Source organism: Labeo rohita, chromosome 5, assembly GCF_022985175.1.
Source record: "Labeo rohita strain BAU-BD-2019 chromosome 5, IGBB_LRoh.1.0, whole genome shotgun sequence".
Classification (NCBI taxonomy): domain Eukaryota; kingdom Metazoa; phylum Chordata; class Actinopteri; order Cypriniformes; family Cyprinidae; genus Labeo; species Labeo rohita.
The window spans coordinates 24,733,885-24,753,649 of record NC_066873.1 but is presented as its reverse complement, the minus strand read 5'-3'; the positions used below and the strand labels follow the sequence as shown (position 1 = coordinate 24,753,649).

Sequence of the window (19,765 nt, the reverse complement as noted above, 5' to 3'; positions counted from 1 at the left end):
ACAATACAGATTGTGTCAAAGCAGCTTTACAGTGTTAAACAGGAAAATAGTGTCGATAATGCAGGAGTACAAGAGTAAACATTCAGTTTTTCAGTTAAAGTCAGTTCATTGTTGACTCAATGATGTCATCATCCAGCTCAGTTCAGTTTTCTTCAGACAGTATCTTTTGCCAAAAATTCAGTGTACCCAACTAAGCAAGCCAGTGGTGACAGTGGCAATGACCAAAACTCCATCTGTGATAGAAATGGAGAATAAAACCAGTTTTCCTGGCCAGACAAATCCAGCATAATGTGGTTTAATTTCAGGCTGCAATACAGGTGAGATTGTGCAAAGGACTCATCTGGTTCTTGTGGTCTTGTGCTGATGGCCATCTAACTGATGAGGTCTTTGGAGAGGATCTGTCTCTGGGGCCCATGTAGTTGACATGGTCTCTGCTGACATTCAGGACTGTAAAGGTTGTCTCTAGGTGGACATGGGCCAAGTTCGTTATTAGCGGCCTCGGGTCTCTGGTCCTTTAAAATAAATGTGCTTTTTCCAAACGGATCCAATATCTATCCCCCGAATTCTTTTAAATTATCCCAATTACGTACTTGCGCGTTTATGTTAAGTGCAAACATTTGCAACCTTGCACACAGAAATCCATCTTATAGACATGAGATCCACCAGGAAAATCCACTCACTTCATTATGCAGTGCGTTGATGCAGAGCTTTTCTTTTTTGTGTTCAGAAGCCCTCAGTGGCCTATCAATCAGTGGCCCATCAATCAGACTCGAGTCTAATTTCATCGGGTCTGTTTGAGGTTGGGTTCTTCTTTTTAAAAAAAAGTTATGCACATAAGGTTTCGGTGAGAAGTGTGCGGGTACAGATTTTAGGATTCAAGAAAACCTCTAGAGCTGCACACTTAATCTCATAAACTCCACCCTCTCCATGTAAACGAATCTGAGGTCAGCCAAACCAAATCAAAAATTAAATTACACTGCAAATTTCTCAAATCAAATTTTTGACAATATATTTCATTTTACACAGTTATTACACTCCAAGCTATGTTTAATTATTTGTTTTTCTATTAAATGTGGTTTAATTATTTAATATAAAAAACAGTGTATGAGCAGGATACCATATGTACATTTAAAAATCAATACTGCCGTTTTGACATAATTTGCAACCAGAGTATGCACCATTTTGGGACATTCTGGTTTTATTTTGCTGCAGTGCAAGAAAGTGGCACCGCATCATCCATCTTTCTTTACAGTCTGGTTTCATACTAAAATAACAACATGTATTTTAGGTTCCCTACTACCCTAAGGGACACTCTATCAAAAAAATGACAATTCTTTAATAACTCACACTTATGCCATCCCAGATGTATTTGACTTCCATCAGAAGAAGAATATACCATCTCTGTGAGTCCATATAATGTCAATGTATAGTAAACCAAAGGCTGACACCTCAAAAACCACACAAATCGCTCACAACAGTAACTAGTTCCACCCCAGATTAATCAATAGGTGCATCCCAATATGTACTTCTAAGGTTTTTTATGCATATACAGGTCATTTTTGTCAATAAGTGCATCATCCAGGCATTCCAAGTGCACTATTTCTTGTGGGAGTTTTCAGAATGTGTTTATCTGCATGCCATGTGAACATTAGCCAACATCAGAGAACAGTGAACATGCACATATGTTGTTAAATTAAGTACTTTAAGAAAATATGTGAGGGATTCGACTGATAAAATGTTTGGAAATCTTAATACAATATATTAGTAGAACAAAACATGCTGATTAAAAAGCCGTTTAGACGAAAACTGCTTTAAATGTCTTTATAAGGCAGTTTGCCTACATCTTAGTAGAAGTACCTAAACAAAAATCTCAAGGGTTTTTCTACAAAAACATAGTTGTCACGACAACAGTGGAAACAGTGTAATGTAGTAATCGCCCTGTGAGTAATATGTTTGCAGTCCAAAGTAAATTTGACGTTTTCTATGCAGAAAACTGACGATTGCGGAAAACAGATGTCTGGTCTCAGAGGAACACAATAATTCTCTTTCTTTAACTGTTTCTGTAACTTCTCTGGAGTAATTACTTTCTGCCTCAGAATAAGGTCGATAATAGCTAAGGAGTTGGCAGCCATTTACTAACAGAAGGAAGCAATAAAATTTGGACCATTTGCTTTGACTGTCGCTTCAGATGTCCTGTAATTTTTTTATCACTTAATAATGGTTAGTGAAGACAGCTTTAGTTTTTATCTTGTTTACTCTCCAGACATATTTCCTGATTGAATTGAGAATAGTGAAGCAGATATTGCATAGAAAATTGCAAGTCCAAGCAGGAAAAGGGCTTTAGCTCACATCGGGGCAGCGGGAAGCTCACCTGTGCTGAACAGGATGTGAGGTCGTGTTCAGACAGATGGAGGATAACACAATTCTCCTCAGATTCAGTGGTGCTCAGTGACCTGGTATTCCACATGTCAATGGAGTTGAATATGAGCACAGGGCCATAATGAACTCCTGTGTAAATACAGTGTTTGATCACCTTTACAATCATTGCAAGACCATGTGCTTTTTGAAATATGATCCCATCCTATGAAATGAATTGCTCTTTGAGAATACTTTCTTTCTTAGAGAAACAAAGAAAGTAATCTATCTTGGATTTATCAGTCAACGACTTAAAAACTCATTTTGGAGTCTAAGTGTTTTACAGATATAATATGGGAGTGTCTCCCATATGTAGACTAGACATGAGAGATAAATTGCTCTTGATATATAATCTTAATGTCTCTCTGGGCTTATTGTACAATTATGAATCACAAACTCATTCAAACACACACACACACACACACACACACACACACATACAAACACGTTACATAAGCAGTAATTTGATCAGCAACTAGGAAGATTCCACGTTTAAAGAATGGAAATCTACTGGATGCTATTTGCACAAAAGCATAAGCGTTTGCCAAACCAACATTTAAATGAATAATTACAACAATTTGAAATAAATTACATTTTAATGTGAAAATCACTGAAGTAATGACTGAAAAAAAAAAAAGAATTATGAAGTAATGTTTTTTGCTTAATGATTTTCTGTTTAAATAAAATGTTCTGCATTTACACCAACAGACATAAATAGCATACAGACAAACAGAGATGAAAACAATTTTTTTTACTGTAAATCTATATGTAGTTTACAAAATCCGAGGGTGCAAGTGCACAACACATACGACAGCATGTTATCAGCAAGATAAGAATAAAAGAAAGAAAGAAAGAAAGAAAGAAAGAAAGAAAGAAAATAGTTGGGTAGGGTATGAAGGAGAAAAGGAAAGCAAAGAGGAAGAGTAGAGAGAAGCTGGTGGTGTGTAGAATGCAGACTGTGGTTTGCTTGCATCAGTAAAGTTTATTTCTTTGTCGCTCACTCTTTTTTTTCTTCAGTATATTTAGATAAGCAGAAAGCATGTTGCCAAAGGGTGAAGTGGTAACAAGTCCACACGTGCCGTACCGCAAACAATCAAACAGCGTACGGCTACTTTCAGAAGATTGCAGTCAGTTCATGCAGTCAGTTTGGAGATGATATATAGCTTTATTAAACATTTATTTTCTCATTGAATGGATATGAATCTGAATGAATAAACTAATAACTTGGAGAGACTTAGTGCTAAAAATATAAAATAGTCTGATTTTATCCAATGAGCATATCATAGCAACAGGGGCGATTCTAGGATTTTCATTTTAGGGGGCTCAGCCCCCAATGAGAATATAATAACAATATATACATATACATATATATATATACAAAATTGTACTTTTTACTAATTTTGCATTTCTAGTACAAGCCTCTTTCCTTAGCTGAAGTATGCGAACCTCTTTGCCACATGCACTAGAAACTACTGAAAGTTAAATTTACAAATGAAAATGAGACATGATCGTTTTATAAAGTATGCGTTTATGTGCTGGAGGAAACAGTTGTGGTGTGGTGAGGGGTGAACACAGCGAAAACGTAGATGGGGAACCGATTGCTCCCCCCATGAGTTTTTATATACTGTATTTAAACTGCACAGATGCAGATATTATAACAAACTGTCGATAAACACAGCCCTCGTCCTTTGTTTTTCGCTGTGCGCCACTGCGGTCTGCGAGTTAAAGAATATAGCCCCCCTAAAAATGGCCTAGCGACGCCCATGCATAGCAATATAGACAGTAGCCAGAGAGCAATTCCTGCCAACATTCCTGTTAGAGAGAAGTCTGTCTCGATTGTCTTGTGTCAGTCCTATGCATGGCGTTCTAATAGAAGAATATATGAGATAAGAGAGGGAGTATTCAAAAAGTCATAGAGAGTTAATTGACTGACTAGTCAGCAGTGGAAATGGTAAACAGATCAATAGCAGCTAAAATGATCTTTATGAATAATTTGTGGCAGTTGATGTGGTTAAATTATATCCATATCTGCTTAACTCTGAAACTGACACAACAGGATTTTATGCTGCAAATGTTCAAGCTATGTGGATCACAACTGCCAAAATTCCTAGAAAAATAAGCAAAAGTGAAAATGCAAGTGTCACACCCCTGTGGACTGTTTCGTTGGTTTTTCCCTCCTGTGTCCTTATTTGGTCTATCTGTTCCGTTTCCTGTTATGTCCTCACTTGTTAATCACGTACACCCGTCTGTGTCTCATTAGTGTTACTAAGTAAGTTTGGTTCAGTTTCTTGGTGCTGGTCCATTCTTAATGTCGCTTTATGTTACATTATGTTAGTTTGTGTCGTGTTGGATTGTGTCTTCCTGGCTGTTCCAGTTTGTTCCTGTTCCCGTTTGGATTATTTTATTAAAGCACATTTTGTATGATTTCCTCGTCCCTACTCCTCCTTCCCGCACACGATGCCTGACAGCAAGACGATGCTATATGCAGATATAGATCTCAAGTTCTGTAGCTTTTTATAGCAAATTATGTTTATAATGTCTCAGTACTTTACAACTTTATTCGGCAGCCCTAGTATCACTAACAAAATATAAACTGGAGAAAGTAGTTTAACATTTATCATATGATAAACCTTAGCTTTTATCAACATAGGCTCATTGGAAATACATGCCTCTATATACATTACTGCAAAACTGAAAAAACATACCTACAGTTGAGGTCAAACGTTTGCAGAATCTGCAAAATGTTCATTATTTTACAAAAATAATAGGGATCATACAAAATGCATGTTATTTTTTATTCAGTACTGACTAAATTTGATTTACAGGAACAGAATTTTGATTAAAGCCTACTTTTCACACAGTTACTTGCAAAATATTATGTTATGGCTTCAAAACAATTTTGACATAATGATTTAAAAATATACAGCTTCATATGCATGAGTTTTTTAATTTAATAAGGGTCATTGAATGCAAAGTTTACGTTTTTATGTTGTTTTAACATAAATGTGTGTTGGCAGTGTATGTACACATCTACTCTATAATGATAAAAATCCATGCAGTGGTTTTTAATTTTTTAATTAATCTCTCCTCTTTTTCAAATTGAGCCATTCTCAGATGCCTGTCGGTGTGGCGTCACATCAACAGAGGCCACCCCCACGATAGTTGATTGAGATGAGCATCTTACCTCAGACCCGCCTCCTAAATCAGCTGCAACAGTCTGACCTCCATGTTTTGATGCCGGAGCAAAGATGTTATTTAGACAAGAATATCTCAGATTAAGCAGTTGAGGTGTTGTTTTGCTGGATGTAATTATGAACATAGTGGTCGTCATTTACTCCCGACATCTGAGCTGCTGAAGATGCAGTGGATTAAGTTTGTTTGTGAAGGGAATGCGCCTCCCGATCTACATAAATGCTTCTATGTTCATGCAAATCATTTGTGATCCAGCTTCACTTACAGCAGATGTGAGGGTTTTTTTTATGAATCTCTGGAATCACCTTTCCTAATAACGTGCTAGTTAGCAAGTTCCACGGCTAAAAGTGCTAAATGCAGCTAAAGTAAACAGGCTCGTCACTTCACAGAGAGAAGAGAGGGGCGGGGCGAGCAGAGCTCATTTGCATTTAAAGGAACAATCCATCAGAATGGGATGGTTTTGCAGAGCTGATTTTGACAAGGTTTAAAGGGTATTGTTTTACAAAACCATTGAGAATTTTTAACCAAAGTATGTTATAGACTTTTCATTAAGACCCTAAAGAATCATATCAACTTGTGGAAAATGGGCATCCGATGACCCCTTTAAGGATTTGCTTGGTAGCTCACACGATATGAACCCCGTGAAACATACCTCAAGCAGCGTAATAAAAACACCCGTACCAAATAATAAAACCGCACCATGGTATTAAACGTGTGTTTTAGCGCCACTGTCTGGACATTTAACTTTAAAACTAACACGAAACAGTACGGTATGTAATTATGGTGTTGCAGAAATGTATATAGAGGCATGTATTTTCATCAGCCTGGGTTAAAAGTTATCCACTTTATTTTGGAGTATATGTGTTAAAAGTGCATGTTTTCAGTGTGAATGTTAATGCTAAATGTTGAATGCTTACCAGCTCCACAAGCTTTTCAAAAATGTGGAATCTTGCATCCTGCACGCATTTGATGTTCAAAGTCCTCAAACGGCTTTTACTCAACGAAACTCCAGGTATCTCTGAAAAACCCGCAGGCATCAACATGACATCTTGACAAGCAGCTTCTTTAGTGAGTTACTCAATGTATCATTCATGTCTCTTTAAGCTAAAATTAGCTAGCTTTAACAGACAACTTGTCAGCCTGGTTGTTGTTGATGTCCTATAAGTCTCCAGTGATGTCTTTGAAGTCTTTCACAGTCCCAATTACAGTCCCTCAATGACCACCTTTGCTTTGTACTTCCACACAGATGCACATATACAGAATGCAGTACAAACATGCATATACACAAAATCACAAACACAATACACAAACATACACACATTCTCTCCAGGGGTTGAGCTGGTGATTACTGTGTTGTTTTTGGTTTGCCCAGGGGAGAATACTTGGCAACTGTTAAGACTTGTTCTACTAAAGCTTGTGTTAAAAACACACATGAAAGTCAGAGATGACAGGCATAATTTAAGCCATCATTTCTTTTATGAGTGTTCTCTCTGTGAAGCACAAACTATGAAAGCCTGGGATCTTACCAAGTGGCCAAAATTATGCAAAACCAAAAGATTTATTCATTTATTTTAATGTTTTTTTTTTCTTTATGACAGAGAAAGAGAAAAAGACCATTACTCTCTCCCTTCTTCTTTCTCATACACACATGCACAAACACAGTATAATCACACAGGGCTGTTTTAATAGATAAATGAATAGGGGAAACATGAGTTTCTGTTAAAATACACACTAATGGCTTTAAACGCACGGAACATATTCTGGTCATTTATTACTAGGAAGTGCTTGCAGGTGTTTCCCCACATTTTTCCAGCTGATTACATTTTGCATGTTTACGTACTATTCGTATCTTATTGAACAGAGTTTGCTGGAATCCAGTATTCATTTAATGCATGTTAAAATGTCTTTTTGTAAACTGAAGTTCCTCCAGATAAATATACACTTTTGTCAGCTCTTGCGTAACACACATCCAAACAGTGTGTTAAAAGACACATGGCTTTGGTTCAAAAGGTCAAGCTATAAATTTCCTTATAGAATACTTTCTTCAGCCACCCACTAGTGCTGGGTGATATTACTCACACAGTATGAATTAGACAGAGTCATGAATTGAAAGGAGATACCCGTTAAACGCATACACTACTGACCAATGGTTAGAGAACTATTAATTAACTAATTATTTAACTGAACAAATAAACCAACTGTAAACGGTCATTACAGAAAGCCAGAGACACTGAAGATGAACCCAAAGAGGAGAAATTACTGTAGCAGGCAAAGCAAACTCACTCTCTAAAATGCGCAAAATATTAAAATAAAATAAAATAATAAATGGGGAGTGAGGGTTTTAGTATTAATGTATTAATGTAGTATTTAAAAGCACCGAGCTACTTTGCCGCTGTTTCGTAAGCGCCACCTGCTGTCAAACAGTGAATCTGCATTCTCATTCAGCCCATTTGCTGTTGTTTTGTGCAGAGGTCACGTTAAACAAAAATTGTCTGTCACTGACGAAATATTTTTTTCAGTGACTGAAAAATCTGAAGGCCGTCCGTCATTTTGACAGATTTCCCAGAGGGTGATCTATTGTAAATTGTAGCTGTAATTCCCACCCCTGTCCAGTTGGTGGCGAGTGTGCTCCAGTCTGGGAGCAGAGCACTGGATCCTCAACAAAACCAAAAACTGTCGCAAATATTTTCCTATGCGTTTGATTACGCACAGGTGAGTACACAGAAGCTACAACAATCTATCACGCCACATTAAAGAGTGCCAAAACGGTATTTGTTGCTTGAATTTCCTAATGAAATGGACAGAATTTGAAATCTGAGACTTTGTTTCATATCACAAGTAACACAAAGCCTAGCCTATTGCTATTTATTGGAAGGAAGGTGCACTTCGGTTTTTCGGATAATGACAGATAATAGATTATTATCAGAATTTTTACAACGCTGTCTGTCAAAATGACAGACAATGTTAAAGTCTAGTGCAACCTCTGGTTTTAGCATGTTTGTTTGCATCGTGATTTAAATGCAGTGGTATTATGCATTCTGATTCAAGTAAAGACACAATCAGGAATAAAGCCTATAAAAAAATAAAAAATAAATAAAAATTACAGATTTTTGGCCAAACCGCCCAGTTTAAAATAAATGTGTCCTGCTTGGCTGTCAAAATGAGCTATTATGTTGCCAGTCATAGTTTATTGTTGTAAAACAACATAGCTGTCATGCTGATGACATACTGTAACAATGGTTGCCATATGTTGTTTGATAGTTTGATCAGAGTAGTTTTGTATATTTTTGTGAGGACCTTGTTGTCTGTTGCTGTCTGTCACAATGTATTATGTTAAGTGACTTGTTGCAAGTTGCTGTTTGTTTGCCACGTTAGACTGCAGATTGATTCTCTACCTCCTTTTTAGTTCTGGGGTCACAAAAAGTTGACCTACAGAGAATTTTTATGGATGACCCATGAACCCTTCTAACCACCTGCCTTAGATATATATAGAAATAAACAGGGTGCGATTTGCCAGGGGGGGATGGGGAGATTTCACACCTTCTGGTTTATCCCTACCTCTACAGAATTATTATTGTGGGGGAAAAAACCCAAGAGATGTTTTATCATAAACAGTGGTCACATTTCAAAGCTTTCTAATCTAAGAAAGTTTCTTAATTTCAACTAATAACTCATAATGACTTGATAATTGTTACTTTAACAGCTGCTAGAAAAGCCTTTATAAGTTCACTTATCAGTTTGTGACTTAATCTTTATCTTTTTTTCTGATTTTAATCTTTTCTTTTCTGATCTTCATAGCCAGGGCCTAGAATCTCCTGCCAATAATGCTTACATCGAGAAAATTTACGACGAATAAATATTTATTGACAGTCATGAAACTTTTTTTTTTTTTTTTTTAACTGTAATAAATATTACATACATGTAGTGGATTTTATAACATTCATCTTGCAACTATAACATGCGTTGGACCTCAAAACAGTCATGGACTTTTGAGGTCTTTTGAACCCTTCAGTCCGAATTCAAATCAGATGACCCAGCTAAACAAAGTGATGGCAATCATTGACAACACCTGCCCTAGATCCCTATCTTTTTCATAAAAACGTTAGAGAGCATTTGCAAATACAGCATAGTTATGAAAATGTCAGCCTCTTTGCGAACTGTAATTGCAGAGGCCTGTCAGCTTTTTGTGCAAATGAACGTATCAACACGGCAGACAAAATACAGCATCAAGAGCTCTTTTTAAATGTCTAATGTTCAAAAAGCATGAAGTGCTTTTCAACAACCTGCCAAAACGTATTGCCTTTCATTAGGGTTTTCAGAGAGTTACATTAGTTTTGTCATCTTTACTAATTATTTGATTCAGGAAAAGTCACTGACCAATACCACCTTAGAAACTGTTGCTGTTCTTCATACTATCAGTGTGTGACTGGATGGTTTTGCAGAGCTGGTGTTTTTTATTTCAAATTTTGAAAATTATTTTGAGAAGGACATCAGTAAGAACATGCGTTTGCTTCAAAGTAAAATCTTGCTTATTCATATTGATTCATATTTATAGTAGGGCTAAAAGTATCTAAGAGTTCACAATACCATGGATTAACACAGTCTTAAACAGTTCTGTTCACTTACATTACTGTTAACAGTCATAATCCCTTTCTTGTGACTTAATTCCAGGGTTGCCAGGTTTTTACAACAAAATCCTTCAAATTCAAAACTAGCCCAATCATGTTTTGGGGGGTAAAATATAGGTTTTCTGGTGGGATTCCTCTGGAAAATTCGCATTCCAGAGGTTAAGTAATGCTTTATTGGAGTCGCTTCAATCCCTGGAAACAGTGTTAAAGTAGCCACATTCTGCAGGAAAACCGCAGACTTGGCAACATTACTTAATGCGTTGGTGGTGATAGTCTTGTGGGCAAGTGTGCCAACATACTGTATAGCGCCACTGCTCTAAGAGTGTCCCAGATTGAAATCCTGGCTTGAGGACATTTCCCTCTCTTGCTCCCACTTCGCTTCCTGTCTGGTCTACACTATCCTACCATAATAAAAACTGCCTCAGTTCAGTTTTTATTCACATTACTATGTATTGGAATAATTTGGAAAATCAGTATAAAATGCTTTGTAATGTTGCACTTTATTCCAGCCATAGAGGGAAGAAGAATATTCCTTCGTTTAATTTTTTTACCCCTTCATTAAAACATTTTACTGAAACATGCGCTATTGTCATCCCTATGGGACGTTTTGTAAAGCTTGTCTGAATGAGCAATAACAAACAAGAACAGCAGTGAAGGCTTGATATCATCAGGTGTTCATTCTACAAACGCCATAGAAGTTCAGAAGTAAAGTGCATTTGAGGTCGTTCATAGCTTGAATTGGTAGATTCAATGCTGAGAACAGTAAGAACATTCTCTCTCATGTCCACACGCATATATTCCCGTTCTCCCGTCATAGGAATTGCTGTCATTTGGTATTTCTGATTTGGATTTCGTGACCCGAGTGCAGTCTGTAATGCCGGTCAGTGAGTCAAGTGTGGGCTGAATACCACAGTCCCAGCATGCTTCGGCTCTGAAACCGTTCCCTGGTGACTTCCTCTTTCTCCCAACAGCATGGGAAGCATGTGAAGTGAAAGCTGCGCCAGAAGAGAGATCGAATACTGATAAGAAAAGACACTCATAGACGTATTTGAACATATGCGCACTGGGCAGCACACAGATATGCGACAGATGACAAGTGTAGAACGCACACATGAACACTCCCTCCCACGCAAACAGATACATGTGATTAGGTTGCGCTCCAACCTGTCTTGATCACAGTATGACCAATTTGGCAGTGAGTCTAAATGTACTTTCAGCCACAAGCCAGGCTGTTGTTTTCATTAGCAACAGAAAATGTCCTAGTATAACGTGTCTCACCACAGATCTTCTAATCTAAATATGAGAGACAAACAATCGCTACCAATTTTTTCTTTTATCAGTTGACTTCATGTACCCTTCTAACCACCTGGCTAAGATAAAGCAAGAGATGTAGTGAAATCTGTTGACTGAATATTTATAATCTAGAACGCCAGTGGTGAGTGAATTAAAGGGACTTGTATGGCCTAATATAATGTAAATTATGTCTCTTACTGAAATATGTAGTAGAAAACCTATTTAAAAAATCAACATTGTTTTATACATATTTTAAACTATGGGGAGGAGCCATTATTTTAGTGATGTGAAATGGTTGCACTCGGTGAGCTACTGGCACTACCTCATAAAATACTGCTTAAACCAAATGCTGTACCATCGAGTCCAAATTTTGAGTAAAATCTGCGCTGAGAAATGACATCTAGTGTTTCTTGTCTCTGCCGTTTGTAAGATCTTTCAGTAGCTGTGGTCTACTAAAAGCCTCAAGGACATCAGGGCTAAAGTGGAGAGAACAAAGACGCAGGTCTTTAGGAAGTTTTATTTGTCCACAGGCATCTTCCCATTCTTTTCTCCTCTTCTTATCACTAGCAGTGAAAGACTACAGCGCTTCTCTTGTTGCCCTTCGACTGAAATTGCAACCAAAAGCCGCACAATGTGGCATCGTATCAATATTTTATTTTCCGAGTTGTGTTGCGGTAAAAATAGCAACAGGTAGTGCCAGTAGCTCACAAAGTGCAGCCATTTGATGTAATTAAAATAATGGCACCCCTCCATTAATATACAGTCCAAAACTACGTGGATTTTTAAATAATGAAAACTTTTCACAGGTTTTCTACTACATATTTCAGTAAGAGACATCATTTATGTTATACTGAGTCTTAAAGTCTTAAAGATCATAAAATACAGACAGTTATAAAAATAACATTCCACTTTTATAGTCACCTAAACCACTTTTAACTCATATTTATCCCTTGGCATGTGTTAATTTTGGACCAGATTTACAATGCCCAACTGAAATTTCAGCAGACTGTTGAGTAAATAAGTGTTTCATCTTCCTTAATTATAAACTCCTCACCACTTTAGCTACCAGCCAAATTATGTTCAACTCTCTCTCCCTGTTCTCTGGCAGAGACAGTCAGGGAAATTTTTTGTGAATTCATTTGGACGATGGAATGATGAGAGACTGATGGCAGATTGAGGCTTGCCCTGTAAACACCTACCCCCAGTTTCACAGAGGAAGAACAAAGAGGGCTTCTGTCAGGTCTCACCACAGCAGCAAACTGAACCTGCCAAAGGGAAATCTAAATCTGTCACAATAAACCGTGACTTTCTAAAAACACACACTTGATGTGATGCACCTGCATGAAGGCACACATTCTGCCCACAGCACATATTTAATGAAAGAAACAAACAAGCCACAATTGTTATGTACATCCACAATTATTTATGCTGTATTTGCGAATTCTAATCATACGTCCTCCTGATCAGGATTTCTAAATTGCCTAGAATGCCTAAGTTTTGGCTTTCTTTCATACTTGCTGAAAATAATGACTTAAAAGTAGTTTGACAATGCAGGCATTGTACATAATCGAGCAATCTAGGTGTTCGAGAAGGTGAGATCTACAGAGAACAATCAATGTGGCTACTCTAGAGCAGTGGTTCTCAACTCCAGTCCTCAAGGCCCACTAATCTGCACATTTTTTTATGTTTCTGAATCTGACACACTCAGTTCAGTTCATGGATCTTTCTCCTAACAAGCTGATGATCTGAATCAGGTGTGGTAAATGAGGGAGACATAAAAAATGAGCAGAGCAGTGGGCCTCGAAGACTGGAGTTCAGAACCACTGCTATAGAAAGCATGTTGATAAGAAAACAAGGCCAAACCCCTGACATTTTAGGCAATTTGAATAAAAACAAAAGCACATATGGTTACTCCACTATTAGATAAAGCTCATTTCAATGCTCACTACATCAGATGATTTACGATATGTATGTTTTCTCTTGTGTTTCTAGTGTCAAAACATAACTCATTTCCCGTCTTTTAAATAACATACTTGGGTTTTGGATTTTTTTTTCACACTGGCTTTGCATCCCATGACACTAAAAACGTAACGTTTTCCAAACCAGGACGACAATTCCAGTAAACTGATGTTTTATCTGAGCAGTTATTTGGTAAAATGCACCCCGGGGTTGAACAAGCCATTTGACTTGGCTTCTTTTCAAAACTCTTTCATGAATGCTGGGATGGTCATGCTTCACAAATATTACTTCAGTGATAACATTTACTATTGTCAAGAGTTGAAAAAACAGCCTTGCTCTCTGCACTTGTTTATTTTATTGGCATCCATACTGAATAAATACTGTGTAGTTTACTTATCTATTCAAATCTAATAAAAGTTCGAAATGTACAAAATTTATAAAGATATGGCCCCCTAAAATACATCAAAAACAGAACACTCAATATAGTATGACACTGTAATCTGTGACACATCTTGAGAAGGATGATGTCTCAATCCAAGGAGGCGATTCCAGTTAACGCAACATGTTGGACTGCGGTTTTCTTCTGAAGAGGGGTGTGGAGGGGGGCGTCCAGAAGGACATCAGTCATAACTCATTTGCTTACACACAGATATGAACTGAGATGCACACTCAGACATGCTTTTACAGCAAATTCCACTCCTCAGAGTCTCACTTGACTGGAGCAAAGGTGTAATTCTTTTACATGCACATTCTAGATTTCAGAATCAGACACAGAACTCCTTTTCTGTTACTGTGTGTGTGTCAGTTAACGGTTTCTCAGTTCCTTTTTTACCCTTTAACTCTATTGTGCCTGTAAAGCAATGCCTACAAAAATCACCTTTCAAATACACATAAACTTTAACTTATGGAGGAAGTGGTCACATGAGGTCTCACACAGGGTGAAAGCAAAACAGGATGTGATCTAAACTGTTCCAGTGAGGTGGCTCATAATGCTTTTCTGTTTTATCTTTGCATCTGAGGCCATTCCTGTGTTTTTTTTAGTTGCATCATAGTTACGTCAAATGATTCTCACTATGTTTTTAATTAATGATTTTCAATTGGCATTTAGTGCATTGACCCAAATTTCAGTAAAGTCATAGGCATATGCACATAAGCATGCATAATTCAGTCAACCAGCCTAAAACAGTGCTCAAAAATTTTACTAAACAAAGCTGTTCCAACATTCAAAAAGAAACGGAAATCAACAACACACACACATCAACTCTTGCTTGTTTCCCCAGTTGTTTCCTTCCTCTTCAGGTCCCTGACATAATTGTTTATTTCTTCTAATTTCTTCACCCCACCCTTTTGTCAAAAATCAACAAGCATGCCTCATTTCACATGGTAACATTCCTATTAGAGAAAATTTGTTTCAACAGATATGTGTTTTTTTTTATTTTTATCCGAGTAGTGTTGTGGGCTACGTATGATATAGCTAACACTACTGTATTAAAAGAGCATTAATACTGACAACAGTAAACCAAAATATAAATCAAATTTGATAGTACAGTTGCAATTATAGTAAGCTATTTTCTGTCAGTGTGCAAGAATTCATTAGATAAAAGTATGGGTAAATAGAGGAATATCAAAGTAAACGGTAAAACTGTGCTACAAACCAGTGTGTTAATGATTACAATAGTGAATTACAATAATGACACCAAACATCAATTTGAAATATCAAGCTGTTACATATTAAGCAAGTTCCAAAGATGAAGAAGCAAGAGTTCCAAAACAAAGGCAAGTTTAATGAAACGAATCCGCAATTGAAACACAGTGTACCAAAACACAAACAACAACAACCAACAATAAACAGAAAACCACAAGGCACTTAAACACACAGTGATGATGAGCCAAAATGACAAACAGCTGTGATGATTAAAGAGATGAGTGGCGGGAAAGTAGAACAAGGGAAAGAGAAAAGTGATGAGAACAACCTAAAAAAAGTCAACAAAAACTAAACAAAAAATAAATGGGACATTACGCCCCCTCCCCACCAAAAAAGCACCGTGATTCAGAGAATGAGGTGGTTTGGGAGGCAAAGACTTGGAGAAATGCAGGCAAATGAATAACAAACAGCAGGTGACTGATGATGGTAGGAGTGAACAGGTAGAGTAGGACCAGAGCACAGCCATGACAGAGGCCCACAGTGGAGTCGAGGAAGTGAAGAGCCATGGTAGAGATGACCTCAACAACACAATGAGGATGAGCAATGGAGACAGAGCCAAAGGAGGTGGAGACCCAGGTGGAGTGGCAGAGCAGGACAGACCAAGCAACACCGAGGCAGAGTCGTGACGACGAGCGGCCAAGGTGGAACAGAGCCAGTGGAGGTGAATCCGAGGGAATGGCTGGCTCTGGTGGATTGTGCAGGAGAGGAGGACAAGGTGAGGAAGCAGGCTTAGTGAGAGACACACAGTGATGGCTGGGACTAGTGGTGATGAAGACTCAGTGATGGACAGGAGTAGTGATGATGAAGAATCTGAACTGTGTAAGATCAGTGGCAACGACGAAGGCACAGTGCAAGAAGAATCCAGAAGCAGAGAGGGTTTATGGGTAGGCAGGGTTGGAAGCTCTATCTCAGTTGATCAATTAATTAGCCAGTCCTCAGTGTCCAACTCCACCTAAATTCCTTCTGCCACACTTTGTGCGGGCACATACTCCTGGTCAGACTCACATTGAGTCATCGGCCCCAGGCCGACAGTTAACGCTGTCCTTACAGGCTGCTCATTTGCGGCAGACGGAAGCTCTCTGTCAGGGTCTGGTTGTGGTGTGTATCGGGGGTAAACACTCTCCAGACATCTGATGACAGCCGCCCTCTAGGGAAGTCCTTTGGTTTCTGGGAGGTCTACTGGATGTTGATCGTTTACCCTGATCCAGTACAGGCATTTTAGTGTCCCGTCATCCAATGAAGAGCGGAGAGCGAGGCAACAAAACTGCAGCATATAGTAGGGTGGCCAGACTTCCCAGGGACATGTTCAGCACAGGATTTCTAAATTGCCTAAAATAACCAGGTGTTGGCTGATCATTGTGTGACATTAAAGTACAGCGAGAGTGATTCGAAAGCATAAGTAGCCGTCTGCTGTGATCTCTATAGCTAGGCAATTTAGAAATCCTGTGCTGAACGTGTCCCGTGTCTGGTCATTCTAGCATATACTCCATAAAGCTCTGGCCACTCCTGGGCAAAGCAGTTAACTGTGTTGGTTGGAGTTTGCTGTCATCAACTGAACATGTTAAATCAGTGTTTGTTGGTGTCTTTTGGGGCAGTGTGAACATAACAGTTATTTTTCATGAAATTCTAAATCCAACAGCCAACTTGTTTGTTGGTATTTGTCTGTGCAGTGTAAATTGGCCTTAATAAGTTCCAAAGATGAAGAAGAGGCAAGAGTTCCAAAACAAAGGTTAACAGAGTGTACCCAAAACACAAACAACCTAAACTTAAATACACAGTGATGATGAACAAAAATGACAAACAGCTGTGATGATTAACAAGTGTCCATGAAAAGAGATGAGGTGCGGAAAACTAAAACAAAGGAAACAGGAAAGTGATGAGAAACAAACTAAAACTCCATGAAAATTAAACTTACTAAACATAACTGTGACACAAGCGGCATAACAGACTGTTTGACACAAGTGAATGAAACCTCACACATTCAGAATGGTAGATATTACCACAAAGACTGAGCTCAAGTGTGGACCATCTATAAATATCATGAAACATGTTAAAGTAATGAAAAAAGTGAGCTCTTTATTTTTTATAGTTTCCAAGTAGGGGATGTCCCTCATCTCATTCAAGTTATCTCAACAATCTGACACGCCCAATTTAGAAGCTCTTCTCTAAGAGAGGCATGCGAAATGTGCAGTACTTAGAGAAGGATTGAATAAATGATGGTTATATAACCCTTACTAAATGAAGACTTTTTGAATTACTTGAGTGCAAATTAAGGAAATCCTTTAATGACTTTTAATGACTATTAATGTGGCAAGGTCTTTAAGTCAAACATTGACAACATACATTATTTTGAAAGAAGATAAAAACTGAGGAACCGGGGGCCAAGATGACCACTAAAAGCTTTTGTGGAAATCATAATTGAGTGCTGATGGGAAAGCTGTTTAAGACCCGTTTAGACAAACTTCATCATGTGTCTGGGAAAGTGACAATCCATCACCACTAAGAAAATATTCAAAATTTGCTAATAGAATCTATCAAATTGGTGATAACTTTAATATATTTTTTTAGACAGTGACTCATGTCTGCTCATTTTCTGGGAAAGTATTATAGTATGTTCTAAGCGGAACTTCCCTAGAATAAAGTAAATACCCATCATGCACTCTGCTTTCACTGAAGGACTTTTAATTACTGCTTATTGACTTTGGTCACAGCAGCACTGAAAATGTAATACGGCCACTTAGTCGGCTGCACCACCCTTTCAAACACAGACAGCTCAATCAACAAAAAAGCTGTAGCTGAAGAGGTTTCATGTTTCATTAACTGCAGATTAAACATCAATCGTACCAGAGGACTGAGCGGGAATTTACGCTCAGAAAGTTAAATACATGATGTGTGATGGAGGACCATCGATCGTCTCAGACAATAATTAAATACAGAATCAGTGTTTTTAAAATACTCCTCTATGTTCCTGCACTGGGAAAGCTGGATTCAGTACCTGCACAGACATTCAAGAGTGATACTTGTGGACCATTTGACGTCATACCCGCTTGCACTGTTTTGCCAATGATATCTAAGGAAACCTGTTTCAATCTATGAGAAAAAAGACCCGCCCTCTTTCATTACTGTTTGGCGCTCATCGTTGTGTGTGTAAATCTAACAAATGTGCCTCATACTTACAACTTGATTTCTAGGTTTCAACTTTATATCTTACAAAGGTGACTTTGTTTCTTACAGTTTCAGTCAAATGAAACTATCCCACAAACATGAGTACGTATCTCACAACTGTGACTATTTCTTGTAATCGTGACTATTTCTCATAAATGGAAGTTAATTTTATCGCAGTTGTGACTTAAAGACGTTAATGCAGTTAATATTGCATGTTAATATTGCAAAATCAATTTTAAAATAGTACGCTTGCATTGTGAATCATTATCGGAGATGAAAAAAAACATATTATTGTCAACTTTTGCTTTATCTCTTTAGAGGTGTCAAACTCATTTCCTGGAGGGCTGCAACCCTGCAGAGTTTTGTTCCAACCCTGCTCCAACACACATACTATGCAGTTTTCAATTAAGCCTGAAGGACTCGATTAGCCATGCTTTTGATTAAGATTTTTCTTACCTGTGCTTGTGACTGGTAATCACTTGTTCTTGTGTATTTCTACAAGCTAAATTATACGTGACATTCCTGTGAACTTTGCTGAACATCTTATGGTCGCACACTTCCTTTGTATAGCTATAGTAGTGACAACATAAATGTATTTTTTCCGCAAATGCAAACCTCACAGAAAACCACACTATTTTCAGTTCTCATACGTGTGCTTGCTGTTGTTGTGTATAGCTGGTGCATGCATGCCTTTGAATAGCCTTGTGTCTGGCGTAGCTTGAGCAGACATCAGACGTCAGTAAGCACAAGGTACACCACAAGACGGAAACAAACAAAATCCAGAAACAACTAGTTTAATGACATTTCAAAAGCTGTGCAACGAGTGAGTCATCGTCTTCAAAGAACCTTGTCAAACTGTACAGGTCATAGTCCAAAAAAAAAAAAAGTGTAAGAAAGTGCAAGTGCTTAAATAAACTGATACTGAAATACATATTTAATCTCTCTCTATATAATGTAATATAATATAATGTATATAATATTATTTAAAATCACATTTCTTTCAATCACAATTGATTTGTTCATTTGACTTTTTGCACAAGTGTATAAATCTCATCTTCAATGATTAAAGGTTTAAGTACCAGATAAAATGGATAGCATTTTGTATGTTCCCTCCTATTATAAACATGTCATGCATGAATTATATAGCACTATGCTACTTAACCCCTGGGGCCAGAACTCAGCATGAAGCCAGCATGGAAATCTTAATGATTTAATAACAGAGGCATATAGTTTTGTGCACTTACCATGTGCTGTTTTATTTCTTCCTGAATTGTGGAATATGGTCATGTGAGATGGATGGCGTGCTGGGGCTTTGGAGCTACTGCCATCACAACACTAATAAGCAAACAGACAGAAAACTTCAGTGGACTAAATCATGTGAGGACTGAAAATATAATTGTTTTTACAA

General features: G+C 37.8%; 1 long non-coding RNA gene across 1 annotated transcript; it reads right to left on the bottom strand.

Moving 5' to 3' along the window:
- Positions 1-15,548: 15,548 nt before the first annotated feature.
- Positions 15,549-18,894, bottom strand: LOC127165188 (uncharacterized). Its single transcript, XR_007827751.1, has 2 exons — positions 18,814-18,894; positions 15,549-17,043 (listed from the first exon to the last, which is right to left on the bottom strand). It is a non-coding gene; the product is annotated as an uncharacterized LOC127165188 (long non-coding RNA).
- Between the last annotated feature and the right edge of the window lie 871 nt (positions 18,895-19,765).